The following is a 14,072-nucleotide window of genomic DNA, read 5'->3' on the forward strand; positions in this document are numbered from 1 at the left end:
TCCGTTGGGTAGAAAGTCATCTGACAGCAATATCGGCAGTGTTCATTCCCGGAGTCCTCAACTAGGAAGCGGATTTCCTCAGTCGTCAGGACGTTCACGCTGGAGAGTGGAGAGGCCGCAGCAGAAATGTCAGCACTGGTGTCAGTAGGTGACTGAGGCAGGGATGACTGGGAGATAGTGGGTGACTGAAGCATGTATGAGTGGGAGATAGTGGGTGACTGAGGCCGGGGTGACTGGGAGATAGTGGGTGACAGGGAGATAGTGGGTTACTGAGGGAGGGGTGATAGGAAGGGGTTGGGTAAGTATGGGAAGAAAGTGGGTGACAGGTATAATAAATGACTAAGGCAGGGGTGATAGGGAGATAGTGGATGACTGTGGCAGGGGTGACAGGGACAGTAAGAGACTGAGGCAGGGGTGACAGGGATAGTGGCTGACTGAGGCAGGGGTGACTGGGAGATAGTGGGTGACTGAGGCAGGGTTGACAGGGATAGTGGGTGACTGAAGCAGGGGTGATAGGGTGACAGTGGGTGACTAAAGCAGGGGTGACTGGTATAGTGGGTGACTGAGGCAGGGATCGCAGATATAGTGGTTGACTGAGGCAGCGGTGACTGGGAGATAGTGGGTAACTGAGGCAGGGGTGACAGGGAAAGTGTGTGACTCAGGCAGGGGTGATAGGGAGATAGTGGGCTGCATATCTCTGCCTCACTGCAGCAGCACATTCCTGCTTCAATGACAGCAGCACATCCCTACCTCACTTATAGCAGCACATCCCTGCCTCGCTGACAGCAGCACATCCCTGCCTCGCTGACAGCAGCACATCCCTGCCTCGCTGACAGCAGCACATCCCTGCTTCGCTGACAGCAGCACATCCCTGCTTCGCTGACAGCAGCACATCCCTGCCTCGCTGACAGCAGCACATCCCTGTCTCGCTGACAGCAGCACAGCACTGCTTCGCTGACAGCAGCACATCACTGCTTCACTACCAGCAGCACATCCCTGCCTCACTGGCAGCAGCACATCCCTGCCTTACTGACAGCTGTATATAGGGCCTAATTCAGACCTGATCCCTGCTGTGCATATTCACACAACAGGAGATCAGGTCTGAAGTGCGTGTGTGCTGGTGCCGCAGTGCACCGGCACATGCCAGAGATGCGATCAGCATCTCTGCCCAATGAGCGCCTCTGCCTGATTGACAGGCAGAGGTGGTCACTGGGCAGGAGGAGTCGGGCCAGCGGCGTTGTGCCGCCATTTTGGGGGCACAGTCAGGACAACGCAGACATGACCGGACCGTATGGGGGCGGGCCGTGACGGCTGCGTGACCCGGACAGCAACGGGCCTTATTTACTAAAATCTCAGATAAATTTTATGGCATTTATGTGCAGTCTAGTTTGCACAGTTGATAGAGTGTTGATCTTGCACTATCAATGTAAGCCTCACATAGGTTTGATACACATGTAAGTTTGTTTTTATTTTACTACATTGTGGTTTGTGGCTCTATACCATGTAATGCATGTCTTTTAACAGTAGTCAAGTCTTCCAATGTGCTTGTTAGTGAAACCCAATAGATAGCTTTATTTTATTTTGTTTCTTCAAATATTGAATGCATATGTCTTATAACTTTTTTTTTTTCAATATACAGGTTGAGTATCTGTATATACATTTTTATTATAAGATTTTCAATGACACAAGTACATCCAAGTTGCAGATTATGGATTGTGAAGGACAAATCAACCATATAAACAATTTAAGCAATTTAAATTGCATGCAGGTAGTAGAATATCAAACTCCTTGGATGAGAGTTGGTCGTAATAAACTAGGATAGAAAAGAATAAAGTAGAAAATAAGATTTTAAACCTACCGGTAAATCTTTTTCTCGTAGTCCGTAGAGGATGCTGGGGACTCCGTAAGGACCATGGGGATAGACGGGCTCCACAGGAGACATGGGCACTTTAAGAAAGACTTTAGTTCTGGGTGTGCACTGGCTCCTCCCTCTATGCCACAGTTAGAGAAACTGTGCCCAGAGGAGACGGACAGTATGAGGAAAGGATTTTGTTAATCCAGGGCAAGATTCATACCAGCCACACCAATCACACCGTATAACTTGTGATAAACTACCCAGTTATCAGTATGAAAAAACAACATAGCATCAGTGCAGGACCGATGCAACTATAACATAACCCTTATTGAAGCAATAACTATATACAAGTATTGCAGAAGTAGTCCGCACTTGGGACGGGCGCCCAGCATCCTCTACGGACTACGAGAAAAAGATTTACCAGTAGGTTTAAAATCTTATTTTCTCTAACGTCCTAGAGGATGCTGGGGACTCCGTAAGGACCATGGGGATTATACCAATGCTCCAAAACGGGCGGGAGAGTGCGGATGACTCTGCAGCACCGATTGAGCAAACATGAGTTCCTCCTCAGCCAGGGTATCAAACTTATAGTATTTTGCAAAGGTGTGTGAACCCGACCAAGTAGCAGCTTGACACAGCTGTAGTGCCGAGACCCCTCGGGCAGCCGCCCAAGAAGAGCCCACTTTCCTCGTGGAATGGGCCTTGACTGATTTCAGTAACTGCAATCCAGCCATAGAATGCGCTTGCTGAATCGTGTTACAAATCCGGCGAGCAATAGCCTGCTTTGAAGCAGGGGCACCAATCTTGTTGGTTGCATACAGGACAAACAGCGCTTCAGTTTTCCTGACTCTAGCCGTCCTGGCCACGTAAATTTTCAAAGCCCTAACCACATCAAGTAACTCGGAATCCTCCAAGTCACGCGTAGCCACAGGCACCACAATAGGTTGGTTCATATGAAAAGATGAGACCACTTTTGGTAGGAATTGAGGACGGGTCTGCAATTCCGCTCTATCCACATGGAATACCAAATATGGGCTTTTATGTGACAAAGCCGCTAATTCCGACACTCGCCTAGCCGAAGCCAAGGCTAATAACATGACCACCTTCCATGTGAGATATTTTAACTCCACTGTTTTAAGTGGTTCAAACCAGTGAAATTTTAGAAAACTTAACACCACGTTAAGGTCCCAAGGTGCCACCGGAGGCACAAAAGGAGGCTGAATATGCAGCACTCCTTTTACAAAAGTCTGAACTTCTGGAAGAGAAGCCAATTCTTTTTGAAAGAAAATGGATAAGGCCGAAATCTGGACCTTAATAGAGCCTAATTTTAGGCCCAAATTCACTCCAGTTTGTAGGAAGTGAAGGAAACGGCCCAGATGGAATTCTTCCGTAGGAGCATTCCTGGCCTCACACCAAGAAACATAATTTCGCCATATACGGTGTAATGTTTTAACGTTACATCCTTCCTAGCCAGCCTGAGTCAGGTCATTCCCCTCATCAGGCTTTTGCAGAAGAAGCTGGAGACATTGAAGGAGGAGCTAAAACAGAGCGATTCCGCTAGGCATGTGGGACTTGTGGATGGAGCCCTTAATTCGCTTAACCAGGATTCAATCTGTTGAAATCAGAGCAATAAATTTTGGCCACCGTGCTCGATCCTAGATTTAAAACCTACATTGTATCTCTCTTTCCAGCAGACACAAGTCTGCAGAGGTTCAAAGACCTGCTGGTGAGAAAATTGTCAAGTCAAGCGGAACGTGACCCGTCAACAGCTCCTCCTTCACATTCTCCTGCATCTGGGGGTGCGAGGAAAAGGCTAAGAATTCCGAGCCCACCCGCTGGCGGTGATGCAGGGCAGTCTGGAGTGAGTGCTGACATCTGGTCCGGACTGAAGGACCTGGCAACGATTACTGACATGTCGTCTACTGTCACTGCATATGATTCTGTCACCTTTGAAAGAATGGTGGAGGATTATATGAGTGACCGCATCCAGGTAGGCACGTCAGTATACTGTATACTGTATACTGGCAGGAAAAAGAGGCAATTTGGAGGCCCTTGCACAAACTGGCTTTATTCTACCTAAGTTGCCCTCCCTCCAGTGTGTACTCCAAAAGAGTGTTTAGTGCAGCCGCTCACCTTGTCAGCAATCGGCGTACGAGGTTACTTCCAGAAAATGTGGAGAAGATGATGATCATCAAAATGAATTATAATCAATTCCTCCGTGGAGACATTCACCAGCAATTGCCTCCAGAAAGTACACAGGGATCTGAGATGGTGGATTCCAGTGGGGACGAATTAATAATCTGTGAGGAGGGCGATGTACACAGTGAAAGGGGTGAGGAATCGGAGGATGATGAGGTGGACATCTTGCCTCTGTAGAGCCAGTTTGTGCAAGGAGAGATTGATTGCTTCTTTTTTGGTGGGGGTCCAAACCAACCAGTCATTTCAGTCAGCCGTGTGGCAGACCCTGTTGCTGAAATGATGGGTTCGTCAATGTTTTTCTTTTCAATCTAAGCCCCTGCAGTTTTCTGTAAGAATCTGCTTCGCTATGATGATCAACAAGTCACAAGGGCAAACACTCAGGGCTGGAGGCGTAGATCTTAGGACCAGCTGCTACAAGCATGGCAAAGGTGTCACTATCATTGGTGACACCCAGAGAGGCAGCGAGGGAGATTGTAATGCAGTGCGCGCAGATAAGCAGCGCAATGGTAAAATGGAGGCATGGTCTCATAGGTAGGGGTGTGGCCTGTTGGCCTGAATCTCCATTTTGTTGCTCCGGGTATCCCGGGGGTTGAGTGCTGCACCCGGGGACTAGTGTGTGAGTGGTGCTGGCTCCTGCACAGTGACAGAAACTGGGTGTTGCACGTAATGTCACAGTGAAACACCCATATTCTGTCACTGAAGAGGAGCCGGCACTTTGGTGTCACCCCCCTTGGCGGGTGACACTCGGGTGTGGGCCGCAACCCCGTTGTGATGCCACTGACCCATGGGAAGCTTTACGTGGCTTACCCATGTGTTAGTAGCCCCAAGCATCTTTTGTGTTAGTCCCTGAAGAAAAACTTCAAATATTTACAAATAAATTTTGTAATCAATGGGCCTAATTCAGTAAGGATTGCAAATTCTGCTAAGTAACAGAATTTGCAATCCTTTGGTTCGCATGCTGGGGCCACCCAGCATGCCGCCTCCCTTCTTGACCACGCTGAAATTGCAGTCGCAGTGCAGTTTAGCGTGATCATAAAAAATGGGTTAGCCTCCTGTTGGTGCAGACTGTATGTGTGCGCAGGAAACCGCCACCATTTTTGTGATCGCAGCTGCTGCATGTGATGTCATACAACCGCTCTGACCACGCCTCCTGTTTCTCCGTTGCCGACCCCATTTTGAAGCCCTGCCCACGCACCGGTCCATCTCCGACTTGGAAATGGAGTGTTGCTGACCCCCCCCCCCAGCACCGATTGACAGTCAGAGGCGATCGCATTAACTGCGGGGTGCCGCAGAAAATGCAGGCGCATGTGTATGCTCTTAGCAATTTTTGCAGTTGGACTGCTTATTGCGATTGCAATCCAACCTGAATCAGGCTCTATTACCTATCACAATGCACTGCGGGTAGTACAAAATGGGGTTAATATAAGAGAAAACCCCCCAGAGCTGTGCTCCTTAACTGTCCCTGGTGGCTAGTGGAGCAGCTGCCCAGTAATCAGTGTCCACGCCAGTGCGCACATGGCCCGCCCCCTATAGCCACGCTGGATCACGGTATAGTGTGGGCACAGAAGTCCCTTACCTCCCTTTCATCAGAGGCCTCGTGATCCCGGAGGGCGCTGTGTGTGTGACTTACCTTAGGAAGAAACCGGAGCCTCCGCTGCAGTGACCCAGCAACCAGGGCGCGGGAGTATACTACGCCGCTGGGAGTGATGGAGCTGCAGTAAAGATGTCTATTAGACCTAGCCTGCTGCAGCCCTTGTAGATTCTTATAAAAAAAGGTTCTTCTTTTCTTGTCAAAATTAATAGCTAAGAATAGGCTGCCTGAGGCAGCCCCCTCTTAAGTGGCCTGCTACTGAAGGCACCAACTACAAACTGAGCTCCCTGTTCATGGAAGCGAGGTTATAGAGGAGGGGGCGCTGAGCATCTTGGGAACAGTCAAAAGCTTTGAGCCTGTTGGTGCCTCAGATCAAGATCCTACTCTACACCCCAATGTGAATCCTTGTGGAGTCCAGTGTACCCCACAGAAGAAATGAATGTGTCACACCCATTGGCAGCAACATTAGAATAGCTGCTGATGGGCACAATTGAGAAAGGAAGGGGGGAAAACATTTGAATCCAGCACATATATGTAATTTGAATATGTAATTTGTACCTTCCTACTTTAAAATGTAATGGATGAACCTCACCCTGTGAGAACTATCTTCATGATCAAGAGATCTCATACGCAAGAAAAGCATGTGCTGGGATAGGGCTGTGGAGGGCGGCTGCTCGGGCACACACCCGTCAAGTTAAGGAGATTCAACTGAGGAAGCACAAGGGAACTGCAGGGAGACCACATATTTTCAGATGAACATGAGAGGGCGGAAGGCTGCCTAATACTGAAGCACCCTCAAACATCAAACCATATGCAACAACTAGTACAAGCATTCCTGGGGAAAGGTCTGCAGCAGACGGATTTGCATACGGTGATGTCATCCAAGCAATGGGCATAGTTGGCTGCAACCCTCGTCTGCATATGAAAAGAGAAAATGGTCACGCAGGGCATGGCGGCCTTTGTGGGGTTGCGCTTGGCTGACCCCTAGATCGCTTTATACACCCCCATCAGTGTGGGTGGGTGGGGGGGGGGGGCACCCTGGGCAGCATAAATTCCTCACAAAAGGCTGGCAAAAGTGGACATTAGTGCCTGGGCACTGTCCTTACCCCGCCAGCGTAATTAATTATTTGTTTCTGAGCGGGACAGAAGCGTGCCATTACAGCGGCGGGGCTTCTTCCTCACCTCACCAGCACATCTATAGAGCGTTACAAGTCTATCACTATAGAGTTTATTATTTCCCAGACTGTGTACTTTTGGCGCTGGGTTGTGAGCTGAAAAATCCTCTCTGTCCCTCTGACAGATTTACTGTAGGTCTATCCCCCATAAGCCGATGTGTCTGTGGGTACTTGGTACATGTGTGTCAACATGTCGGTGGCTGAATGTTTTTCCCAAGAGGAAACTATATTAGGAATGCAGACATATGATGGTGGCCCTGTTGGCACCACCAATAACTGACTGGGTGAAAGTTTCAATAATATCAGAGTGAGGTTGGATAAATCTGTGTCCCAGACACAGACGTAGAGAATAGATGTGATGTTCATGGCTATGCTTCTTTTCCCTCAGGCCCGCAAAAATGTTACTACACACTGATACTGACTCGGATACTGATTCCTATGTCGACCCAAATTGGCATCTGACGTCGCCTGCAGTGCACCCTGCAGTGCCTGTGTTTGTGTGGAAGCATGGCGCACAGCATTCCGCTCGCTGCAACCCTCGTCTGCATATGAAAAGAGAAAATGGTCACGCAGGGCATGGCGGCCTTTGTGGGGTTGCGCTTGGATGACCCCTAGATCGCTTTATACACCCCCATCAGTGTGGGGCTCATGTTGGCCATGCCCAAGTCCCTGAAGCATTCAAGCTGATTTCTTGCAGCAGCTGGACCCAGTAACAGCTCCAGAGTTGCTCTACAAGACAAGTAAAAGGGTGTGAGCCCTGCAGCACCACCTGTAGTTTGCATACACACATATATAGGACAGCATCTCTTATATGCCCCAGGGGCAATAAAATAGTAGCCTTATCTAGGGTATCCGTCCATGCCGCTACAGCACTACACACCCAGGCCGACGCAATTGCCTGTCTGAGTAAGGTACCTGAATGTGTATAAATGGACTTCAGGGTAATCTCCTGTTTGCGGTCAGCAGACTCTTTGAGGGTAGCCGTATCCTGGGACGGGAGGGCTACCTTCTTGGATAAGCGTGTTAATGCTTTGTCCACCCAAGGGGAGGATTCCCATCGTAACCTATCCGTTGATGGGAAAGGGGAATCCTTTTGGAAATCTGCAGGAGATTCCCAAGCTTTTTCACATAACTCGTTCAGCTCGTGTGAGGGGGGAAAGGTTACCTCAGGCTTCTTTCCCTTGTACATATGTACCCTCTTGTCAGGGATAGGGGGCTCCTCTGTGATGTGCAAAACATCTTTTATTGCCATAATCATATATCAAATGTATTTTGCCAATTTTGGCTGTAACTTTGCATCATCGTAATCGACACTGGAGTCAGAATCCGTGTCGGTATCTGTGTCAACATCTGGATAGTGGGCGCTTATGAGACCCTGACAGTCCCTGCGACATAGGATTAGGCATTGGTTGAGACCCTGACTGTCCCAAAGCTTCTGCCTTGTCTAATCTTTTGTGCAATGAGTTTACACTAGCATTTAAAACATTCCACATATCCATCCAATCAGGTGTCGGCGGAGACACCACGTTCATTTGCTCCCACTCCTCTCTAATATAGCCTTCTTCCTCAGACATGTCGACACACGCGTACCGACACACCACACACACAGGGAATACTTTTACTGAAGACATTTCCCCCACAAGGCCCTTTGGAGAGACAGAGAGAGAGTATGCCAGCACATACCCCAGCGCTATATAACCCAGGAATAGCACAGTAACTTAATGTTTGAACAATCGGTGAGGGGGAACATCTTGAAACCCCAGTTTGTACCCTTGGGACACTATTTGTAAAACACACGAGTCCATGTCCGAATGAATCCAGAACTGACTGAAGAGTTTTAGACGTGCCCCCACTGGTGCGGGCTCCTGCAAGAGAGCCCCAGCGTCATGCAGTGGATTTGGCAGAAGCAGAGGATGATCTCTGCTCCTGCGATCTTGAAGAGGATGCAGACCTCTTCTCTCTTCTCCTTCCTCTACCTGCAAAGAAAGGGGAATCTTAACTTCTTGCATATCTATTGGGCCGAAATGACTGCATCAGATAATGATGCGTCTTCATCCGTTGGGAGGGAACATAGGGCAAGAAGGTTGACTTACCTGCGGGAGCTGCCGAGATCAAATTAACTAGGCAGTCACCAAACAAGGCTTCACCTTCATAGGGAAGAGACTCCCTTTCTTCTTGGAGTCAGCATCAGCATTCTCTTGGTGAATCCACAATGCCCTCCTATCCGACACTGCCATGAAATTGGCCCGTGAACTCAAGAGTCCTATATCCCTTGCAGTCTCACGTAAGTATGCTGCAGTGTCCTTGATATGATACAACGTAAGGAGTATCCCATCTCTCCAGGGTATCTATATCGGATGACAAGGTATTCGACCAATTCTTGAATACTACTACTCACCCATGCACATGTAATGGCAGGTCTAAGTAATGTACCCGTGGTTACATAACTAGAAATAATGTAGCTTCCTGCATACGATCCGCTGGATTTGTGACAGGGCCCCGTGCAGAACAGGGGGTGACTCCCACTTTATTCTGTCCGCGGCGGGAAATGAATAAACAACCAGAATCCTTTTGGGGATTTGAAACCATCTTGTCGAGCTGGCCCAGACTTTCTCAAACAGAGATGGAGGAACGTTACATCAGCTTTCATTATATATCTATATATACATACATATAGACCCCTTTGTCAGGAACAGCAGGGTCTTCAGTGATTTTAATATGTCCTTAATATCCACAATCATGTACTGAATGCTCCTTGCCAATATTGGATCTAATCAGGAAACATTATGGTCGACATAAGTATCAGTATCCGTGTCAGTATCAGTGTGTAGTAACTGGGCAAAATAACATTTTTGCGACCCAGCGGGGCCTGAGGGAAAAGAAACATAGCCATGAATATCACATCTATTCTCTACGTCTGTGTCTGGGACACAGATTTATCCAACCTTACTCTGATATTACTGAAACATTTACCCAGTCAGTTATTGGTGGTGCCAACAGGGCCACCATCATATGTCTGCATTCCTAATATAGTTTCCTCTTGGGAAAAACATTCAGCCACCGACATGTTGACACACATATACCAAGTACCCACAGACACACCGGCTTATGGGGGACAGACCGTCAGTAAATCTGTCAGAGGGACACAGAGGATTTTTCAGCTCACAATCCAGCGCCAAAAGTACACAGTCTGGGAAATAATAAACTCTATAGTGATAGACTTGTAATGCTCTAAAGATGTTCTGGTGAGGTGAGGAAGAAGCCCCGCCGCTGTAATGGCGCGTATCTGTCCCGCTCAGAAATAATTAATTACGCTAGCGGGGTAAGGACAGTGCCCAGGCACTAATGTCCACTTTTTCCAGCCTTTTGTGAGGAATTTATGCTGCCCAGGGTGCCCCCCCCCCGTGCCCTGCACCCTGCAGTGCCTGTGTTTGTGTGGGAGCATGGCGCGCAGCGTTCCGCTCGCTGCTCGGTACCTCAGAATGCCGTCACTGAAGAAGAAGTCTTCTGTTCTTCTGCTACTCACCTGTCTTCTGGCTCTGTAAGGGGGTGACGGCAGGCTGCGGGAGTGTGCATCTAGGCGTACCCAGCGATCAGCACCCTCAGGAGCTAATGGTGTCCTGTCAGCCTGAAGCAGAGCCATTGAACTCACTAGAAGTTGGTCATACTTCTCTCCCCTAAGTCCCACGAAGCAGGGAGACTGTTGCCAGCAGCCTCCCTGAAAATAAAAAAAACTAACAAGTCTTTTCAGAGAAACTCAGTAGAGCTCCCCTGTAGTGCATCCAGTATCACTGCGCACAATACTAAAACTGGAGTCTGGAGGAGGGGCATAGAGGGAGGAGACAGTTCACACCCTTTGAAAGTCTTAAAGTGCCCATGTCTCCTGCGGATCCCGTCTATACCCCATGGTTCTTAATGTGACCCCAGCATCCTCTAGGACGTATGAGAAAACAAATAACGCACACACGAGGAGGAGAGAACTAAGGAAGCTATAAGGAGAAGAGGGGAGGGAGGGGGGGTTGAAAGGTAAGGTAGTAAAGGCATATTGGATAAACTACAACCTTATACATATTCATTAATGTACCAGTAGTTAGAAGTAGAAGAGCTCTAACAGAAACCACAAAGCTTATCTAAAGCCACACCACACTGGATATGCCCAATCTCATTTGATTTTTGAAGCAAAGCAGTATTGGACTTTGTTAATACATGGATGGGAGACTGCTTGGTAGTATCAGATTCTTTAGGTGTTTTTAAACTACCAACACCATTTTCTTGGTACATTTAATTTTTACATGTATTCTTTTATGTACCAGAAGTTAGAAGTAGAAGAGCTGTAACAGAAACCACCAGCTCATCTACAGCCACAGCACACTGGATTTGCCCAATCTCTCCTGATCATGGAAGCTGAGCAGTGTTGGTCCTGGTTTTAGTAATTGGATGGGAGACCACAAGGAAATACCAGGAGCTGTGTGTATTTTTACAATACTAACACCGTTCTCTTGATGCATTCCATTTTGAAACATTGGGGCAGATCTATTAAGCCTGGTGAACTGATAAAGTGCAAGGTGATAAAGTACCAGCCAGTCAGCTCCTAACTGTCATTTTTCAAACCCAGCCTGTGACATGGCAATTAGGAGCTGATTGGCTGGTACTTTATCACCATGCAAATTATCATTTCACCAGGTTTAATAAATCGGCTGCTTACTCATTTATGTACGAGTAGTTAGAAGTAGAAGAACTGTAACAGAAACCACTAAGCTCATCTACAGCCACACCACACTGTATATGCCCAATATCACCTGATTTTAGGCCTGGTTTGTTCTTGGATGTGAGACCACCTGGGAATACCAGGTGCTGTAGGTAGTTTTATACTACCAACACCGTTCTCTTGATGCATTCCATTTTGAAACATTGGGGCAGATCTATTAAGCCTGGTGAACTGATAAAGTGCAAGGTGATAAAGTACCAGCCAGTCAGCTCCTAACTGTCATTTTTCAAACCCAGCCTGTGACATGGCAATTAGGAGCTGATTGGCTGGTACTTTATCACCATGCAAATTATCATTTCACCAGGTTTAATAAATCGGCGGCTTACTCATTTATGTACGAGTAGTTAGAAGTAGAAGAACTCTAACAGAAACCACTAAGCTCATCTACAGCCACACCACACTGTATATGCCTCTTCTTACATTCCGCTGCACTTATTGTGGGGTAGCCGCAATCCCTTCTGCTGTACGGTTCCACATTACATTGTTTCTTGTCACTTCCTGTTGATGCAGTAAGGAAACATCCAGGAATTACAGCAGCTTAGTTTTTTTTTTTTTTAACTGGGGCAATTTAGCTAGATCACAGGGCAATTTAGCTCCTTTGGTCCTTTTTTAGGACCAGTTAATCAGACAGTTGAGCAAACTGAAAAACAGCTAACAGGAAATTTCCACTTAAATGGTATTTTCTAATCTTATCTGACCATGACTAAGAATAAAGGATACACAAGATAAACTCTTAGAGCCATGGACCTTATCCATGTTTAAGCTCCATCAAATCTGTAATCAATAGCACTACATGCTCCCACTTTACCACTGTACTATATACTCTACCTGTGTTTTTAAGGTAAAAACACCATTTAACCCCAGTGACACTTGAATTAAAGCAGCAGCCTCTGGAATAGCATTCCTTAGCATTAATCCCAGGAAATCTGCAATCTTCACGCTCTTTGATAGCCATGCTACATTGCTGTTTACTTGGATGGAGCAGAGAGCACAACATCAGGACATAGGAAATATTACAATGCATGATAAGAAAGGTGTGAGCTCTACAGCAAGGCCTCTAACCCTTTGCCAGTGCCAAATACATAGGGCTTAACTCAGATCTGATCACAGCAGCAAATTTATTAGCTAAAACCATGTACACTGCAGGGGGGGGGGTGTATAATATGTGCAGAGAGAGTTAGATTTTGGTGCGGTGTGTTCAAACTGAAATCTAAATTGCAGTGTAAAAACAAAACAGCCAGTATTTACCCTGCACACAAACAATATAACCCACCTAAATCTCTCTGCAAATGTTATATCTGCCCCCCCCCCCATCCCTGCAGTGCACATGGTTTTGCCCACTAGCTAACAAATTTGCTGCATCTGGGAATTACAGCAGCTTAATATTTCTTTTTACAGAAGGTTCAGCAAATTAAATTATTTAGTGAAATACTGTAATCATAACAGTTACAGGGATATTGTAGGTAGATTTATTGTCAGTGGATAAATGTAAAAATTAAACCCTTAGGCATAGTTCCAAAATGCTGTCATTGCAATCCAGATTTTAAGGATATCATGCTTGAGCACAGGTGACTTAATTAGAACTTCGGTCAATGTGAATTAACCATTGGACTCAACCATGGTTATCCTTAAAACCCAGGGGTCTATTTAAGATCGATCTTAATCGATGTTGGGCTTCCAGGTTGAAAAAAACACACACATTTGTTTTCACATTAAACAGACTTCCACATGAGAAAGCAGCAAGGATGCAGTGGCGTTAATGTTTCCTGGTGTCAACTTGTATTATTTCAGTAGACATTGAAATGAGGATGCATCTTGCTGCCTTTCCAATGAAGCAAGTTTAATTTAGTAATAGGTGAAAAACCATCCTTACAAAGGTGTTAATCAGAGACTTGGCTTTGTGGACACTTTTCAGAGAACAAATTTGTTAGCATAAAAATAAAGCCAGAAAATGAAGAACTGTTTAATCACTCGATTGGATTTTTCTGCCAGCATATTTTTTTTCTCTGCAACCCACTGCTAAATTGTGCTTCCTAGCTGTTTTTTATAAAATCACTGAATCAAATCTAACTCTGATTACATCAGAGAAGGCCATGTACCCTACACCATAAGAGGAGGTTTGAAATTTTGACTTGTCTACTTAAATATCACCAAAATCTGATCACAAGGTTAATTACGTCCCTGGGTGGGATTGAACCACCAACCTTTTGGTTAATAGCCAAACACACTAACCAATTGCGCCACAGAGACACTTTGCAAAAGTCCATACTGACAAAGGCTAATAAGCATTCATCTAAAACGTTTCCTAGAAAAACTTTAAAAAGTCAATAATCTGGAGAGTTTTTGTAAGATGTTTCTTCCATCAACCAACGAAGAAACACATTGGTACTTTCCCATGATGAGTGAGTGCTTCAGGATCTCTTGCACTTACATGTGCAGCAGAGTACTGCAATGGAAGCATGCTGGGCCCATAACCCAGAGGTA

The 14,072-nt window shown here is 46.5% G+C and overlaps 1 non-coding gene across 1 annotated transcript; it reads right to left on the minus strand.

Moving 5' to 3' along the window:
* Positions 1 to 13,764: 13,764 nt before the first annotated feature.
* On the minus strand, positions 13,765 to 13,838 carry TRNAN-AUU (transfer RNA asparagine (anticodon AUU)). Its single transcript has one exon. It is a non-coding gene; the product is annotated as a tRNA-Asn (tRNA).
* Between the last annotated feature and the right edge of the window lie 234 nt (positions 13,839 to 14,072).

Source organism: Pseudophryne corroboree, unplaced genomic scaffold, assembly GCF_028390025.1.
Source record: "Pseudophryne corroboree isolate aPseCor3 unplaced genomic scaffold, aPseCor3.hap2 scaffold_192, whole genome shotgun sequence".
Classification (NCBI taxonomy): Eukaryota; Metazoa; Chordata; class Amphibia; order Anura; family Myobatrachidae; genus Pseudophryne; species Pseudophryne corroboree.